The sequence below is a fragment of the Choristoneura fumiferana genome, chromosome 10, assembly GCF_025370935.1.
Source record: "Choristoneura fumiferana chromosome 10, NRCan_CFum_1, whole genome shotgun sequence".
NCBI lineage: Eukaryota > Metazoa > Arthropoda > Insecta > Lepidoptera > Tortricidae > Choristoneura > Choristoneura fumiferana.
Genome location: NC_133481.1, coordinates 4,859,650 through 4,880,287, shown reverse-complemented (window position 1 = coordinate 4,880,287; position 20,638 = coordinate 4,859,650). Strand labels below are relative to the sequence as shown.

The window sequence follows — 20,638 nt, the reverse complement described above, 5'->3', positions numbered from 1 at the left end:
ACGGCCGCCAGCTGCCTAGCCTAGCCGCGTCGGCAAATTTCTACTAGTCCACGCTAGAGGCATGTGATCAATTTCAACAGGTTTGAATTGTAGAAAAGAAGCAGCATTTTAAAGTTTTAACTGTACCTATTTGCTTGTCGCTATTTTTTAAAACGAAATTCCTGTAAACCTATTATTAATTTGAGGCCCTAAATAATAGGTAAGTACCTACCTTGAATGTGTAAATAGGTAACTACACGGTGTATCAAAACTAAAAACCCATTTTTGGGTTTACTAATGTTTCGACGAAAAACGTTTGGCAACCTGTTTCATTTCGCAACTTTTCATTTCCCAACTGTTTAATATTTCTGAAACTGTGAATATCAGGATTTTTATAAATCTAACCTAACCTAACCTAAAGTGTTCTATACGATGGCCCTGAAATAAATCCTGAGATATTTACAGTACTTATTAGAGTTTGCGAAATGAAACAGGTTGCCAAACGTTACGTTTTGCGAAAAGACAGTCATTTCATTTCATACGTTTTGCGAAAAGGCAGTACTCGCACTTTTTGTAATCTATATATATAAAACAAAGTCGTGTTAGAAACATTTTTATCAGAACAGCTAGACCAATTACATTTTTGACGTTTTTGGATTTGTCTTGTATGGATTTGAAATGTCAATAAAATAAAAATATTAAAATATTGAAATTTGACGAAAAAGTAAAAAAAAATGAATTTTATTCGGTTTCGTAACTGTCAAACATTAATGTTCATCCCGTTCGATACGGTAAACTCTCCCCTCAAATTAAAGAACGTATTTAAATAAATTGGACCCGCTAGATGGCGCTGTTGTTGGTATGTAATCATAATTTTAATGTAGTGTTTTTCGGGCAGGACAACGTTTGCCGGGTCCGCTAGTACCTGTATAATTCTTTCTTTAGTTAGACTGAACAGAGCTTTTTATCGGAACTTTTGATTCAAAATATAATCACGCCTTTGACGCGGTACACTTTGAAAATAGATCAATGTATGGAAAGAAATGTCAATGAAAATAAAAAATCTTAAAATACATTTTTTTGCCTAATAACGTGCTAAAGTACCTATTCCGGATGAATTTGATAAGAATTCGATGTTAAATGCTTAGCAATTATAGCTGGCTAGTTATGTAATTATCCCCTCCCCCAGGAATTCTATTTCGACACACACAAATATTAGGTCAAAAAAAATTTACGGTTACAGATTTCATAGTATAGATGTGTTACGTTCCTAGTAAACTGCGTTTGCAAAACATTCCCGTTGCATACAGATAGCTATAAAACTACATTATGAATGACGAACAAAGATACGGTGAGCGCGAGGGTAAAAGAGATAGCTATCTTTAAAAATCAAAAAAAAAATCAAAATCATTTATTCAGTAAATTGGCCGCAATGGGCACTTTTACACGTCATTTTTTAAAACTACCAGCGCTTTCGGAAAGCATCATTGCCAAGAAGAATGCGCCGCAAGAAACTTGGCAGAGCCATTGCGCTTCGAGTGAGATGACACTGATGACAGGGACATAGATGAAGAATTGTAACCGAAATCAGACAGAACTGATATTGGAATGGAGGTAGAAAACTGACAGAAATAAAATAGGTTGTGGTGTGTGGGTAAGGCCGCGAATTTTAACCAATGTGACATAGAAATAACATAAAAAAAATACGTGACGTTACCATAAAACGTAACGCAAATTTTTATAAAGCCTAGATCAAACTGGTAAAAATTCCCATTAGATAACGTATGTATGAAAAAAAAATACATGTCATATAATAAAGTGAAGTTTTTATATTTACTAGAACTTTCTGACGATACTGATCTTAAATTCGTCCTATATGAGATCTATAGAGCTAAACATGAGAATGTGGAAGTAGAAGTACCCTCTAGTTGACGAACATCTTTCCAAAAGTGTATCTTTACATGCCTCTCTAACACTGCCAATAAGGTGCTCATTTATAAGCATAACGAATTTGGATGTGGTTTTTTTTTATTCGACTGGATGGCAAACGATCAAATGAGTAAGAGATCACCACCGCCCATAAAAATCTGCAACGCCAGGGGTATTGCAGACGCGTTGCCAACCTAGAGGCCTATGATGGGATACCTCACGTGCCAGTAATTTCACCGGCTGTCTTACTCACCACGCCGAAACACAACAGTGCAAGCACTGCTGCTTCACGGCAGGATTAGCGAGGAAGATGGTGGTAGCAATCCGGGCGGACCTTGCACAAGGTCCTACCACCTAGTTGTGAGCATGCTTGTGACTTCGACTGTACAAGCTATTAAATACCTCAAAGAAATGGCCAAAACCCTAAATCACAGGTTTTACCAATTTAGGAAGTAGTATCTTAGTTAAGTGGACAATGTAAAAAGATGTTTTTGGAAATAAATTATTATGATTATTAAGTTTAGGTAACAAATGAACTAAGTAGGTAAGTGAATCTCTCCGTTTGTCTCTCACTTTAAATACGCTATGCATGTAGCAGGACGTGAACACAGAACTCGCCACAATTCTCTTGTGCCGATCCCTGCACCTACAGATTAAAATTTATTTAACTTCAAAATATCCATCTAACTAACTTACTGTGCGTGCAGTCATTGGAAACCTAATAATAAACTGGTGTAAGTTAGAATTTTTCTGTGTGAACTTCCCTTTACCACATTTTTTCGTTACGTTATGTACAAAATACGTAGCATTTTGTAAAAATGTAACGTAATCGTAACGAAAGTGTAACGTATTTTATACAAAAAATCGTTTATCATGGTGAATAACGACATTTTGAACATAATAACACATGCCACTTACATGGAAAAGATTACCTTATCGTATGAAAAAACAACCATTTAAAAATAATCACTACTTTCCCTTAAAATCGAACAAGCACTTTCGACGTTTTTTCGAAAAAAAACCTCCGCGTCACTTTTGATGGCTGTTTGTCAACAAACTGATGAGATTTATTTATCTCATCGATGTTGCCCTATTAGAGTATTAGTTGCCAGTGTACAAAAACAAATTTCTACGAAATTGGCGTTAAAGGTAGCTTAATTAAGCGTCACCTAAGTATTCGTAACGAAAACGTGGTTTTTTGGCACGTGAAAAGAAATAAATATAAAACATGAAAATTATTTGATTATCATGATTCCGCAATCGGTAGGACTATCGTTATATCATAAAATTTTGTTTAAACAAAATCATGATCATGAGAAGTTAAATAGCATGAAAATAATAAGGTATTAAGTACTCGTGGTCAAAAAAAATAGTCAATTTTCGTTACGTTTTGGACGGTAATATATTTTTATTATTTTTTTAAAAGGGTTTAAATCAATTATCTAATTTGCGACCTTGAGAGTTTATATCGTGGCATATAATAAAAAAAATTAAACCTCTAGGTGTTATCAGTTTTTTTTTATCAGCGTTCCAAATTTGAAACGTCCAAATTGGTCAAAATTCGCGGCCTTACCCGTGTGTTAAACGAAAAAATGTTTTAGTTTTTTATATACATTTATTTTACATACATTATGTTTTACATAAGTCACAAGTTCGAGCAGAAATATGTATTTATGTTAAATTTTTCACTAAAGTATATTAAACAACTTTGGAAGTTACCTAATACTATCTAGCTTCCGAAAAAATAATAAACACGGTATAAGGCACCGTACTAGAAGGACCTGACCTCATTAGAAGGAAATCTATAAAAAAGTTGTGAATAGTTAATTTTAACACTGACAGGGTACTAACATTCCACATAAGCTACCTTCAACATCACGGTTCAAACCAATCTCTGTATTAAAGGAGAATGCTCAAAGTTAGGCCCACACTTTGTGTTAATAGTAATAATATTATTATTTATAATATTTTTAGACGACTTTAGGAACTTTAGGACTTTTTTTTGTTCAATAGTAATAATATTACTATTCAAATTAATACCACTATCTGTGCCTTAGCACAATATCTGTATCATATCATAATATGATTCACCCGGCCATATTGATACCTACGTTGTCGCATCTGATTTTTTAATCTATGTTGCCGTCTTAGCATTTGTATTTTTTACGAAAAACTTATAAATTAACTAAAAATACGTAGTAAAAAACAAATACCGGGTGTGGCCTGTAATATGAGCAAATAATTAAAACATAGATCGTACTCGTCAAAATGAACAGCATTCGTATCGTACCGTCCCACTCGCTCTCGTATAAGTAGCAGAAGGGGACGACACGAACTTCGAGTTTTGAGTTTTGTAGTAGCCTTGCTGTCCTCAGCATTAAAAAATAATAATTAAAAAGCTACTTTGTCTCACGGAGTGAGCAAAATGCGATTTTGCTCACTGATTTTTCATAGAAAAACCTGCCTGTTTGAGCTGCTGAGGTGAAAAATATATTAAGCTAACTCATTTTAATTTTCGGCTCTGACTGCGTAGGTATAGCACAGCACCAGTAGGTAAAAACCAATTGGATATTGCATCTTGTAGGCATACTTTCATTATGGTGACGCACTTTCCGAATTGTTCAACGCCACCACTTTGTTTATCAATTGTTTTGATTGTCTACGTTACTATTGATTAATAGCATAAAAACATGTCAGTTCGTCGCAATCATATATAATACGAGTACGCTTACGTCACGAACGCTTGTCACTGTTCTTCATAACTAATAATAAAGATAACATAACATAATGATCAATCAGTGAAAAATATTTGTACACATCGCAAAGGCTCCATAGCTGATAACAGATTGTAGCGGAAGTATTAAACATAATTACGGACTATTGATTTGTGACGTCGTTTTACAATACAATACAATACAATGACTCTTTATTGTACATACACCAGAAATACAGAAAACAGGTAGGTACACAGAGAAAATTACAAGGTAAGCAATAGGCGGCCTTGTCGTTTAAGAGCGATCTCTTCCAGGCAACTTCATTTTCATATGTTTTCACCTTATTTAATTCTATACAAGCCGGTGGGTGGAAAAATTTGAAAAAATTCAGGATGGTAGTAAGTATATTAAACTTACAAGGAACACTATAACGGTTAAGTTTTCTTGAGATTTATTAGTATTTTAAGAGTAAATAACAGCTTAAGGTATAAAATACACTTAAACTTGGAATATTTCGTACAAAATACGAAATCCTTAGAAAAATATTACTTTTTTTTGTAATGGCTGCGGAACCCTATTTCGGGCGTGTCCGAGACGCTCTTGGCCGGTTTTTTTTAAGGATTGTATTACTTTGTAAAAAGTTCTCATGGAAAAAATCGCATAGAAAATTAGAACATTTAAGAAAACTTGATCTAGGTATTACCTACATATAAACTTAGTCAAAATACCACAAATGGGTCTTATCAGGCTAAAACACATGAGTAATATTTACCTCAACGTTTCAACCACATTACAGTGGTCGACTACCCGCACTTGATTTGAAGCGAGTCCTGCTAGGAAGACTTGACACCCTACACTTCAGTCTACTCGTGATATATATATATATATATATCTATTATATTTATAAAAATGGAAAGTTTGTACGTACATACATACATATATACAGTATGTAACATTTAGATCGGTCAGTGTGTGAAAGTCTGAACATATGTATAAGACATACAAAGATCTATGTCTGTTCTTAGAAACCGTCTCATCGATTTTAGTAACAAGTAAAACTGCAGTCATACACATTTAAGAAAAACTTGTACTCAGTTCGGGAATCGAACCCCGTCGTTTTGAAAAATAAAACTCATTATTTTTATTTGGATATCGATAGTGTAGGTCATATATCCTACTTAAATTATAAATGTGAAAGTTTGTGAAGATGTTTGTGGAGAAATCTCCAAATAAATTGATAAAAATGGAAATGGATGGAATGAATAAATGGATGTTTAGATGTTTGTCCCTGAATTACGCAAATAACGGCTGAACGGATTTACATTAAACTTGACGTACAGATAAACAAAGATCTGTATTGAGACATGGGATACTTGATATCCCCGTAATGCGTTCCCGTGGGATAATATTTTAAGTTTAAACAAGAATAGAGGGCGCTATCAAGAACGGTGACGTACCGTACCTCGCCTCAAGATAACGTGTTAACTTCGTTTGCAATCAATAGATGGCGTTGTGCAAGCAAACGTTGTCCTTTCAAATTGTTACCGTAACCTTTTTCAGGCCAAACTCTCAGCCTTATTCATAAAAAATCCTTAATTGAGGTTTGATCGGTCTGTTACTTAGCAGACTGATTAAGCTTGTTAGACGGTTGTCAAGAAGTATGATTCATAAACGCTTGCTAGCAGTCTGCTAGTTGTTGAGCTGCTGATAACGGATTAACGCGTTATGTTGGAATCTTGACAAATCAAAGACAAAAAATGGCCTCGTCGATAATTAAAAAAAAAATGGACAGCAGTAACCAAATTAGCAGGAAAAAGCGTGATGTTTGTTTTTAAAAAATTTCATCCGCATGTTTATGTTTAAGGGGGTTGCTCTTCCATACAAACCTACGGACACCCCGCATAGCTTCCACGGACATGTTTTCTTAGAGGATTTTTTGAGAATAGTAAATTATGGATATGCTCTTCAAGCAAAATCCAAAAAAAAGTAACTTTATTGCATCAAAAGTGCAGCGTGATGCAGTAAATTTTGATGCATTTTACCATTGTATGAGTACAACTGACAGTGTTCGCAGCGAGCATGTAGTGACATCTTATATGGGTGCGTGAGTCAATGTCACAAAATCAAACTATTGTAAATAGGTATCGACTATTTCGTGTGGTCACGTGACCATCACCTTTGGCTCAGATAATACGACAACTAAATGAAGAAAGCATGAGATCACTGAGAGATCAAGTTCAAGTTTCTGAGTCTAGTATTTACTTTTTTTGTTTTTAAATCTGTTATTTTCGGAAGTTGAAACGCCTAAACTATTATTTCTGATTAATGCAAGGACACAAACTGTAAGTAAGACGAAAAATAGGTAAGTTACTTTTAAAATTGTCATTTAAAATAATAATTATTTAAGTAACAGACCCAGTCCTCGGCAAAAATTATAACATTGCATACTTTACATACATTATAATGCGGTGCTTCGATCTAGGACAAGTGGTTTAAATTCAACTTACAAATTCTGAACAGATATTAGTTATTTACTCTTACGTAGACAGTAGCGCCACTAATTTATATAAAGCATATTTATTCTCACAATAAAAGGTGCTAGGTGTAATCACTAAACTAATTAGTTAAAAAATAAGGTCTACATTCAACATACATTGCATGTGTATGTATTAATATCAAGTTTTACAGTGAGGCTCAAATAAATTCCTACATATCACGGCATTTTTACGGCCGCTAAATCTAGGCTCGGTGAATAAAAAGGTTTTCACAATCGAAGTAGTTTTCGTACCTTTTTTATTATTATAACTGGCTAGATAAGTAAAATTTAAACGTCATTATAATACATTTTTGTCACAACGTCAAGTCAATGAGATTGATATTCAAAAGCAATTATGTTTGAATAATTATGGTTTGAACACAAATCAAGAAGTCAAAAAGTTGGCGGACGAGAGGAAATTAGCAAGAGTGCAACTCTTAAACTATTTATGTATGTACGATTCGATGATGAAAAGAATACCTATGTAATTGGATACACGGGTATGTTTATTTTATCATTTTTGTCAGAAACATTAATATTTGTTACAAGAACACCAGAGGCAGGGCTGTAAGAATTTCATTCCTACTGGGTGGCCAAAGTATGGCTTATCGTGTGTACCAAACTTGTGGTCTGCAGCAACCTACTACGAAAACATACCAAATTTCCCTAACTCTTAGTAGCGTCGTGAACATGTTCACTCCATAGAAGTAAGTCGCTTCCCACCGTCTGTCTGCATATGTACGAGTATGTACTGTATGTACTCTATTATGAAGTGATTCAAGATTTTTCATTTTATTTATAAGTGTGAGAAACGGCAGGGGTTATGGTTTTGGAGCGTATGTATGGTCATTTCTTTCGCACGCTATGCAACAAGGCCTTGATGCATCTTAGCAAGTATCCGTCCGTCCGTCTGTCGATCCGTCCATCTGTCTGTCCGTCTTTCTGTCTGTCTGTGTTTCGAAGTGAACACTACATCATTATTGTCCAGTGATGACATATGGATCCGAGACGTGGTGCTTTACTTTAGGCCTTATAAATAGGCTCAGAGTTGCTCAGCGAGCTATGGAGAGAGCTATGCTTGGGGTTTCTCTACGGGACCGAATCAGAAATGAGGAGATACGTAGAAGAACAAGGGTCACCGACATAGCCAAGCGAATCAGCTCGTTGAAGTGGCAATGGGCGGGCTATATAGCACGGAGAGCGGATGGCCGTTGGGGCCGAAAAGTTCTCGAGTGGAGGCCGCGGATCGGCAAGCGCAGCGTAGGACGTCCACCAACAAGATGGACGGATGACCTGGTTAAAGCCGCAGGTTCGCGGTGGATGCAGGCTGCTGCCAGTTGAAGCAACTGGAGGTCTGTGGGTGAGGCCTATGTCCAACAGTGGACGTCCTACGGCTGAGATGATGATGATGATGATGGTGAATAAAGTTGTACCAACTGTACTTTAGTCGAAAATTTTACTATGACCTTTAAAATTTATAAGTATTTTATTGATAATTAGAAGCAGAGTCTTGAGAAATAGCTCATGTTAGGAGATAAAGAGATCAGAAGAGGTATCGTTAGATTTGTCTCTGTTAGGAGTGACACAGGTTGTTAATTTTATGCGTATGTGAGTCTGTCTGTGTACCTTTCCGTCGGCTCATCCGTCCGTCCGTCTGTTGATCTGTCCATCTGTCTGTCCGTCTGTCTGTCTGTCTGTGTTTCGAAGTGAACATTACATCATTGTCCTATTTTTTTAATTATTGTTTACCAACGCACACACCAAACCTTTTATCCTAAAAAGCTGAAATTTAAGATAAGGAAAAAATGGGATTTATTATGTAGGTACCTACATAAAATTCTACTGGTTCGTAACTATTATTTAGTTTTTAGGGTTCCGTACCTAAAAAGTGCCAACGGAACCCTATTTCTGAGACTCCGCTGTCTGTCTGTCTGTCTGTCCGTCCGTCTGTCACAGGGCTCTATCTCTTGAGTCGTAATAGTTAGACACTTGAAATTTTTACAGATTATGTATTACTGTGGCCGCTATAACAACAAATACTCAAACCAGAATAAAACAAATATTTAAGTTTTTTTTTGCTAATGTCTAATGTTGTATAGATAATGGTACGGAACACTTCGTGCGCGAATCCGACTCGCACTTGGCCAGTTTATTTTTAATACCCAGGGTATTCAATGTTATATATTTAATTTTACAACTCTATCTCCATATCACTAATCTCTGTAAATTTTACATGCAGGCAGAAAGGAATAGCAAAAATCTAAATTCAATATCAGGATATTTTGAAAAAGATAAGTATTGTTCACAAACCGATCTTAATGACGATGATGATGATGATGATGGTCGTATGTCATCGCTGCCGAATTCTAACTTTATTCAATGAAAGACATGGAGAAACTTTGTCACAAAGACTTAGTTCAGATAATTTGATATTACGCTGTCCGTCCGTCTATTTCTATAGGATTACTTAAAACTGAAGCAAACTGAAGTGGCAGTGGGCCGGCCATATCAGCCGAAGAACCGATAACTGCTAAGGTAAACGAGTAAAAGCCTAGCGTGGCGAGGGACGCCCTCAGACTAGGTGGAGCGATGATCTTCACTGGGTAGCTGACAGTAACTGGATGAGAGTGGCCGAGGGTCGTGCTCAGTGGCGTGCAATTGGAGACGCCTATGTCCAGTAGTGGGCTAAGATAGGCCGATGATGATGATGATGATGATGATGACTTAAAATAAGACAATAATCCCACTCATATTATAAATGCGAAAGTTTGTTAGTCTGTTTGTTTATTTCTTTATTACCTTTTCACGTCTAATTCGTTGAACCGATTAGGATGAAATTTGGGATACAGATAGTTTGAGTCCCGTAGAAAAACATAGGGTAGTTTTTTTTAATCGCAATATTCCCGCGGAATAGCTATAAACGAATTCTACGCTGACAGAGTTGCGTGCAACAGTATGTAGGTACATTAGGGGATTTACCTACTGATAGTCTGATTTACGTCCTTATGCTGTAACTAAAAAGCATCGGTCACTTTATTCGTACACCTAGGTATCTTATAGTCTGTCTGCTAATACTATTTCTGTATTTATTAATACACAATTCCTTTCAGATTCAATGCTAACTAACTGCATATAACTTTGCCTGGAATCATTATATTGCTGAAGTAGCCTAGGTGCTGTCATGCAATATTCAAGGTGAAGAAAAGAAGAAACGTTGAATGTTGATATGCAAGAAATTAAGGAATATCTGACTGATTAACTATGTTTGATTTATTTATTAACGCTGTGTTATAAAGTTTGTTCTAAATAAATATGATGTACACAACGAAATAAAGTCTTCGTAGGCATCTTTCTTTTAGCGTTCCGTGGGTGGAAATTTTAGTGGAGCTTCTAAAAACAAGAATACCAACAGGTATGTAGTTTTTATTTTTTGACCATCAGTGGTGTAGCGGTATAGCAAGCGGTACGGATTACCGAGGACCTGGGTTCGATTCCCAGTGATGGTCTTATTTTTCTGTTTTTTCTGTGCATCTATATTTCAGTTTGTATTTTCAATTTAGGTTTTACGGGATGACCGTAAAAGTAAAAATTTGGAATTGAAATAAAAAATACAAAAAGATTCCAAAAAACCAATCTTAAGTTTTTATTTGTCGAATGAAACTACAGTAATATCAGATGATGAGATAATAGGGGTACATATATATAAAGTACTATAAAACCGTACAACTTTGACCTTTGAGATAACTTTGCCCAAGTTGTCATTTTTTAAAATATCTGAAATAAAACAAAATTGACTGATTTGTGACCACTTTGTGACATGCACATTTCTAAATCATTTTTGTATATTTTTTTCCCTGTTGTCACGAATAAATCTTTTCTTTTCCCTTTATATCGGAATATTTCTTTATTCCTGACGGGAGTTGCTTCTCCTTTTTAGGGTTCCGTACCCAAAGGGTGCCAACGGGACCCTATTGCTGAGATTCTGCTGTCTGTCTGTGTGTTTGTCTGTCTGTCTTCTACTGGTTCGTAACTATTATTTAGTTTTTATGGTTAGGCCAACGGGACCCTATTGCTGAGACTCTGCTGTCTGTCTGTCTGTCTGTCCATCCGTCTGTCACAGGGCTTTATCTCTTGAGCTGTAATAGCTACCCGTGTGATGTCGGGTTAGAATTAGACCTCTCCATTTCTTCCGTGGATGTCGTAAGAGGCGACTGAGGACCGTAGGCCACAGGCTAGCAACCTGTCACTGTTGTACCGTTTTTGTCAAACTTAAAACCTAAAATTGCTAAAAGTGGCTCCGAAGCTGTAACGTTTCGTGTGCTTTGCCTACCCCGTTTAGGCATACATGTTTGTGTGTGCTAGACACTTGAAATGTTAACAGATTATGTAGGTATTACTGTGGCCTCCATAACAACAAATACAAATAATAAAGTAAGTAAAATTAAAAAATAAATGGAGTTGTCATACAAGAAACGTGTTTTTTTTCCAGCGTTTTTTGGTTACTAGGCGTAGCTAAAACTTATTAGTGAACTGTTTTAAAAACATTGTACGTACGGAACCCTTCGTATGTACGAGTCCGACTCGAACTTGACCTTTTTTATCCTGCCAAGGCCTTTTTGTTACAGCTTATATTTTAACTCCGCGGGAAAAATAAATATCAAGGGCAAAATTGGACGGTTTTATGGTACTAAAAAAATAGTCTTCTATTTATAACAGAAAACGAACGACCAATAATTGAAGGATTTTAAATTGTGTTTATATATGTAGGTAAATTATTTAATGGTGTTACATGACTGTCATGCAGCTCGTGAATTTGTTGCTCTGTATGTATGTGTGTTCTGGTGTTCTGAGTGACGATTAAATATTCACAGAACAAAAACAACCAAAATATGTTTATTTGTTAGGCCTTTACCATATGTAATTTGACTTTTTATGAAAGTGTAGTAGGGAGGATTACTGCATGACACACACACATGTGTCGCACAAACACAGTTGTCTTGCACTTGTGTTTGCGGAGTGGCAAAGGAAAACGTTGAAGTTATTAATATGACTCAATCAAATAAGTTTATACTTTATGACCTAGTCTCTCTCTATCACTTCGTGTTTGAACTTTTGTACAAAATTGATGATGATGAAAAATTATGATGATAGTGATGATGATGATGATGATAATTGATGGTAATGGTAATGATGATCGTGATGATGGTGATGATGATGAATATGACGATGGTTGATAGTGATGCGATGGTGATGAATATGGAGGTATATGATGATGGTGATGCTGATGATGATAATGATGATAGTGATGGTGACGACATGTCCCATTTTAAAAATACTAGTTAACTACGCCCAACACTGCCTCCAGCTCGCGTGCTGTTTGTGACGGTTTCCGAATTTTTTAATTTGGAACACGTGACTGTCCAGTAAGTAAGTATGAAATTCCATTACATATCAAGTGTACTTAATTTGTAATGGGATTTCATACTTACTTACTGGACAGTACGAGGTTACTTCCTGGACACTACTAGCCTAGTCTCTAGGATGCGTTACTTTCTACAACGTTTTTGATGATGATTAGATGATTGTTAGTCATTGTGATGATCATGGTGATGATAATGATGATAATGCAGATATGTATATGATGTATATGTGTATGATGATTAGATTAATGATGGTTGACGGTGACGATGATGATGATGACGATTGATGATGGTTGACGGTGATGATGATAATGATGACGATTGATGATTGTTGACAGTGGTGATGATGATGATGATGATGATTGTTAGTCATGGTGATGATGATGGTCGTTGCTAGTAATAATGAAAATGATGGTTGGTATTGATGGTGATGATGATGATGGTGATGATGATGATGACGGTTGATTGTGATAATTATGATGATTTAGATGATGTAAATAATGTAGATGATAATATAGATGACGTAGATGATGATAATGATGATGATGCAGATATGTATATGATGATATTGATGATGATGATGTAAATTATGTAGATGATGATGGTGATGATGCTGAAAACGATGATGATGATTGGGGCAGAACAAACATGACATGTACTTATGTAATATTTCTTCTGACATGTGTAATATTTGTAACACCTGTGTATGTTCCTGCGAAATAAATAATTTCATTTTATTTCATTTCATGATGGTGATGATTGTCGATGACGGCGATGTAGATGATGTAGATGATAATATAGATGACGTAGATGATGATGATGATGACGATGCACATGATGTATATAATGTAGATGATGATATATAGATGATGATGACAATGATGATGTAGATGATGTAGATAATTAAGGTGGTAATAATTATATTGATGATGGTGATGTAAATTATGTAGATGATGATGATGATGATGATGCAGATTTAAATGATGTAGATGATGAAAGTGATGTAAACGATGTTGATGATGAAGATGGTTGATTGTGATCATTATAACGTGTAAAAGTGCCCATTGCGGCCTATTTATTGAATAAATGATTTAAATTTCAATTTTTAAATTTATGATGATGTAGATGATGATAATGATGATGATGCAGATATGTATATAATGTAGATAATGATAAAGATGATGATCACGATGATGATGTAGTGGATGTAGATAATTTAGGTGATAAAAATGATGTTGATGATGGTTATGTAAAAGGCCCGCGTGCTTTTTTCAAAATTTTTAAGGAGCCCGTTACTGTCATATTACATATTTACTTACTGGACAGTACGAGGTTACTTCCTGGATCCTTAGCCTAGTCTCCGTGATGCGTTACTTTCTGCGACGTTTTTGATGTTGTATTGGCAACATTTCATACCATTTTTGACAAAAACATGTTTTCATATAAGTTATCGTAACCGAGGAATCTATAAGGATACTTCTAGTTCTTAGAAACTTGAATTTTAGTTTGCAGATAGCTCTTATGGCGCGAAGATTAGAAAAATCAAAAAATCGCCGGTTACGTTTAAGTTATGAAGAAATATAAATTTCATTTCATAGTATGTACCACACAAGTATATATCATAATCAACTTCGTGTCTTACTACCTGGCGGTGACATATTGTCACATGGAATTCAAACTCACATCAAAAAAATGTACGAAGAATTTACGAATTTGTGCGCTAGTTTAAAAAATATACTACCCGTAATAATAGTACTACTAATCACTACTAATAATAGTACTACCCGTAATAGTAGTACACCGGTAGTAATAAAGATACTTTCTGGCGGGCGCTATCTATTTTACTATGAAGCAGTCGAATTTTTTATAAGTAAAAAATCGGAATCCCAATCTGTCGGAATCCCAATGGGCACCTTATATAAGCGCTTTAGAACTTGAACGTTCATTTTTTTTTTAACTATAGCGTACAATTTCGTACATTTTTTCTGATTTACAAGAAATTTGAAAAGTCCGCCAGAAAGTACTTCAAACTAGTTGATTTTTTTTTGTTTTTTTTTATAGTCGGTTCCATTTTTTGCTAAAAAATTTTTTCATGTACAGTCACCAGCACCAATATCTGACACAATAAGCGTGCATAAATATCTGACACGACTCTATTTCTAGGGCCGGAAGGACCTGTCAGATATTTTTGCACGCTCCGCTGTGGTAGATATTAATGCTGGTGACTGTACCTACATTTTTTGATTTGAGTGAATTCCATGCGACACCATGTCACCGCCAGGAAGTATGACACTCAACTTCGAAGCTGTCTCACCCTGGAGATCGCATAGATCGATGTTTACTTGACATCTTATTCCGAAACTTATTTATTGTTTTGTCACTAGTAACGTGCTAGCACAAGTCTTTTCGCGATAGTTTTTAATCTTCTTCTGCGTGAAACATAAACATTGTAGTAGAAAAATAGTAGAATTATTATATGTTCATTTTTTTTAACAACCGAGTTAGTGTTATGCTCTATGTCACAGGATGACTAAATATTGACAATCGATATCGAGATTAATATCACTCATGTTTAGACTTTGCTCATGTCTAGCTTTAGATACATTCTTGACTGAGCCGGCCGCGATAACTGTAGTAGGTAGTATGGCGTTCTTTTTCGAGTGTCATTGCTACTGAACTGTCAGGTTGCCTTACAGAAGAAAAGGAAACTCGTGTAAAATGACATCGCATACAGATACCCAGAATCAAGAACCAAAATCAGAAGAATGGTATAAGTTCATATATTGATAAATTTTTATTGTGAGCTTACTTTTTTTTAATTATGTGTGACTATTATTACAAATTATATATTTTTAAGCTTCTGATACCTTGACTTTTGTATTTAGGACTATTGCATGGTAGGTGCACGCGGCTAGTAGCTAGTTTTATAAGATCTCCGCTTACAAATTGTATCTTTCGCGTCACTGCTTTCATTATAGTGGCATCATAATAATGTTTGATTTTGAGTTTGCATTATATTATAGGCTATGATTGGTTTTTTGGAGTCTTTTTGTATTTTTTATTTCAACTCCAAATTTGTTACTTTTACGGGTATCCCGTGAAACCATATCGAAAATACAAACTGAGACATGGATGCACAGAAAAACCAGAAAAAGAGACCAGGGCTGGGAATCGAACCCAGGTCCTCAGCAATCCGTGCTGCGTGCTATAACCCCTACACCACCGCTGGACAGGAATCTAGACACGAATTTTTCCTATGCATACATATCTCAACGAAACAAATACGAAATGAAATAAATACTTGAATAATTGAGTGGTTTCGGTGTTACCAGGTTCCTTGACCCTTGATGCGTGGCTTTACTGGTGCGTCCATGAGGCACATGTGCCATATGACCAGTGATGTAAATAATGGAGTTGTTCTTTCGAAAAAATAATAAACTTTATTACATACATTATAATAATTATTTTTATTCTTGAACCACATTTAGATAAACAATGAAAATTGCTACGGGGATATTATATTACCTTATCATTACTATGGCGACGTGTCAAAAGAACGCTGCACATTGCTTCGGGACAGAGAACTTGTTAATTTGCGGAACCTCATATAAATTGACAACAATATTTTTTACTTTACTTCTGCGCTACGAACCGTGCCCGACAACTACGTCCATGTGAAATATCTATACAATAAGTTTACATACACGCCCGCTCTCTTTCTCTTCCATGTAAAACAATATTTTATTATGTATGTATAGTATATGTCACACAAGCTCGACTAGCTGTCACAAATACCTACTATATAACTATTATTAGGTATTGTGTGATATATATATTATTTCATGTAGGAGGAGGGGGTGGAGGAGGGCGTGTACTGCATGTTATTATATTATGTAGGAACGTATCACATAGATCTAACTGTGCCGCACGGTTGACAGCAGAGAAACCTAGGGCAAAATTAAATACTGTAGGTTCTAGATACTGACTAACAGTCAAGCTCAAAAAAATTTAATTGCTAGTGGTACGGTTGGCTTGTTGATTGACTGGACAGCGGGCATATTTAACTTGTATCACAAAGTTTATACCTTTTTTTTGTTCTCAAAGTATTAGCTGAATCTAATGCCGACGTTGTTCACTAGCAGACCTGACCCCCTCCTGATCCTGATAATTATTCTCAAACGCTGTCTAATGCGACGTACTGCATTTTACTTACCCCAAAGAAAAGATTGTATGGTAGAACTGCAACTGTCACAGGCGGAACGGCAGTGATGGGCCTGGTAATTGCAGCCTGCTCGCGTGCTCGGACAGATGAGAGGAATAGAGCAACAAAATAATTAAAAGAAACTGGAATTAATCAAAATACCACGCACAGGACTTATCACGCTAACACACTCGAGTAATATTTACCTCGACGTTTCGGCAACATTACAGTGGCCGTGGTCACGAGTAGACTGAAGTGTGGGGTGTCAAGTCTGCCTAGCAGCGCGAGTCCTTCGAACTACCCGCACTTGGTCATTTTTATTTGTCACCCCACACTTCAGTCTACCCGTGACCACGGCCACTGTAATGTTGCCGAAACGTCGAGGTAAATATTACTCGTGTCTAAAAATATATTGTTTCCAAAATACTTACTTGATTTATAATGCATAATAATTGGCATGATTATTGGGATATGAATTTACTGTACCAGCGGGAAAATTACAAATTAATTATACCCCCTGCCCGGTCAACCAGACTAGTTAGCCGTAGATACTACAGGCAAAGAGCGCTCAAAAAGTAGCAAAGTAAAGACATTCCCTTTTTACTCTTAGTATTTGAGGACATGTAAAACTATTTGAGCATTTCTAAATAAAGTTTGTACATTTGATTTGCGACTCCTATTTGTGATAAAAATTTGCAGGTATGTAGAGTGAACGATACTGAGCCGTAATAACATAGTCTCTCAAAATGTCCCAATTGGTTTGTATGGAAATTTCCTTTTTTGTTACCAAAACTACGGATTTGCGGTAACAAAAAAGGAACTTTCCATAATTGGGACATTTCGGGAGACTATGTTATTTAAACTCAGAGTGAACGATTCACTCTATCTACCTGCAAATTTTTACCCAAATCGGAGTCGCAAATCAAATGTACAAACGTTTTTAGAAATGCTCATTTTAGCACTGTAGCTTGCTGTGACAAAGTATCAAACTGTTCAGCTACCTATGAGCTTGACTGCTTCGAATTAGGTTTGATGCAACATCTGTCTCCGATGATGACGTGTCAGCTAAACTGAACGTGCCCGTAGTCTGCAAGTACGACGGATTATTTGCGGTAGTTCTAGTTCCTTCACAAGACCTTGAAGAAAGAACTGCGGGATTTTTCCGCCTTTGTACCTTTGCAAGAACTGAAGATGCTACTGCGAAAGGAACAAAGGCTAAAAAATAAACGCAGTTTTTCCTTCAAGTCTTGTAAAGGAACTAATGCAAAAAAAACGCAATAGTTCCATCGCACGAACATCCAAAGGAAACACTGCCAATAATCCAGTACGCACGACTACAAACCTGCTGGATCGGAAAAAAATCCTAGCAGATAATACTTACTATAGGTAGTTATATGATACGAATCGACAACTGTTTTCGACTCGAAGGTAACAAAGGGAGTGTAGATGATTTTGGAACTGCTCGTAGTCTTCTGCTGATTGTGCCAAATCATCGGTTATGATATCCTAACAAAATCAATTTATATAAGTAGGTACAAAATTAGCACGGGATAATTTTTTACCGCAATTTGATACCAGTTATCGGCGAGTGGGTGAACTTTTGCTGTTATGTAAGTATTTCGTAAGTATTTATTTATACCTATAAAGGCAAAACATGGCCTAAAAATGCATGAGATTTGGCAAACGTATTCCTTGAGGATCGCAGAGGTGCAAGAAGTTTTTTTTTTAATTCGAATACCTACACTACAGAGTAGATTTTTTTCTTCAACGGGAGCGAAGCCGCGGGATTAAGCTAGTAATTATATATACGAACTGAGAAATCCAGATGCAGAAGCCTAGATAAACTCTTCGTCAACTCTTTTCATGGTTAGCAACTTATTAATAATTGATATTAGCAGCTTATGATTACTAATTCTCTACTAAAAGTCTTACCACAGAAATTGAGTGATGATGATGATGATAATTAGGATAGTAAACTCTGTATGGTTTTTATTACCTCTTTTGATAGAAAGAGCTTACACGAAGCACTGTTCATAAAATATTAGGTATGTCTAAAGGCACTGTTACACATGCTCGTTACTGGACTGAAGCAAACGCGTTCACACTTGCTTAATACCTTTCCCCCTTCCACCCCGTCTCGAGCTTGCCACTAATAAGCATGCTCGATAGTAGCATGTCCTGTTCACACATGCTACTAGCTAGCATTTGCTCAATAGTAGCATGCTTTCTTGCTACTAAAGAGCATGTGTAACAGTGTCTTAAGGGACTTTGGCCTTACGGATGCCCTTGATAAACTTGATTGCCTGTGCATTCCTGTGCGTGTCGTACAAGGTGACTAAGAGCCCTGGTGGCAGCGCTCTCTATTGCCAACTACGAATTCCAAACTCCAGCTCTGCGGCGTGGAAGGTAAGGACAAACCTCCGCACTATTTTCCCAAGAAACTCGTCCTGTAGATTTGCTACTGATTTTCAACCGACGACCATGACCACTTTAGCATGGTAGTAACTACGAAAAGTAACTATAAATATAACCTGAATAATAGCAAGACCATCAACCAAGACAAGAAACCGTGGTCAGAATCTCGGTAATTTCTCAATTTATCGTACACATATTATGAACACTTGAAAGGCGTTTGGCTCGTATTATAATATGCGAACAGTTATCCAAGACCCTGCTTCTAATTATCAATAAAATACTTATAGATTTTATAGGTCGTAGTAAAATTTTCGAGTAAAGTACAGTTGGTACAAAATTTCGTGACTCGATAAAAAAATGTGAATATTACTCGAAGGAGTACCCCGATCGGGTAGCTAAGTGTCGCAATAGACTTTCGCTAGCTGGCGCTGTCTATTTGAGTGTGTGCGTGAGCTCCTAGTGTCCGTATACGGCCGCAATTGACGTTCAAAGTAAAGCACCTCGTTTGCGGCTTTGGCGGAATATTTCATTTCGAGTGTGGGGTCAAAAAATCGGTTACGCTTAGATACTCCCGCCATTAGTTTTTGGTGAAATAATTCTTCATAATTTACGAAAAAAACCTGAAAAAAGGAACTATTGATAACAGCGCCATCTAACGGGACATTGCTCATGAGCTAACCAGGAGCAAACCCCTTAAGTTAAATGAGCTTTAAAAATAAAACGTAAACTAAATAATTATCCACTCACTTGCTTTGAAACTCTATTTTAATAACATAATAGGAGTGTGACAGGTAGCTCTAGTTGCCAAAAGCAATTGAATGGATATATAAATTAACAAAAAGTAAGTCATGCCTGGACCGAGTATTGAACCTCTAGATTGCAAGTCGAACACTAGGTATACCGTTGAACTACCTCGCTGATGATAGGAAAGGACCAAGCTAAATCGTTTGCTCGTCCCGGAAGCTCCACATAGCAAATTTCGTCGTAACGGATAGAGCCGTTTGCGAGACTTTCGAAATACCTATGAATAAAAAAATATATAAATAAATATGCAAGAACTGCTCGCTTAAAGATATAAGATAGCCGTGTGACCTGTAATGTACTGATAAGACCTAAGTTTCGACGATTTCAGCTATTTAAATGCGTCACGGTCACACAAATATAGAGATAAAACCATCTATCATTCAGCTGGCGCAAGGGGGGCTTGGCTCCTAATTCTTATAAAACAAACAACTCTCATAATATTGGTTGACTCATCTTCATCCAAAGTTGCAGACACAGCTACATGCAGTGCACAGTTTTATTACACTTCTCTCAGTAGATTTTTGGAAATGAAACTATTAAAGCCATTAAAGGGGTAAAATAATCGATGAAGTACCATGGAAAATCGAAACCGCTTCTGAAGTTTTTAAAGTCAACCTCTAAGGGGGTGCAATCAAAGATG

At 36.3% G+C, this 20,638-nt stretch overlaps 1 protein-coding gene and 1 long non-coding RNA gene across 3 annotated transcripts in view; both read left to right on the top strand.

Annotated features, from left to right (window-relative positions):
• VGlut (Vesicular glutamate transporter) overlaps positions 1-20,638 on the top strand; it is a 214,878-nt gene that overhangs the window by 123,721 nt on the left and 70,519 nt on the right. The gene's annotated exons all lie outside the window — the stretch shown is intronic.
• Positions 6,695-19,887, top strand: LOC141431880 (uncharacterized). The gene is made up of 3 exons (XR_012451766.1): positions 6,695-7,658; positions 10,269-10,570; positions 15,911-19,887. It is a non-coding gene; the product is annotated as an uncharacterized lncRNA (long non-coding RNA).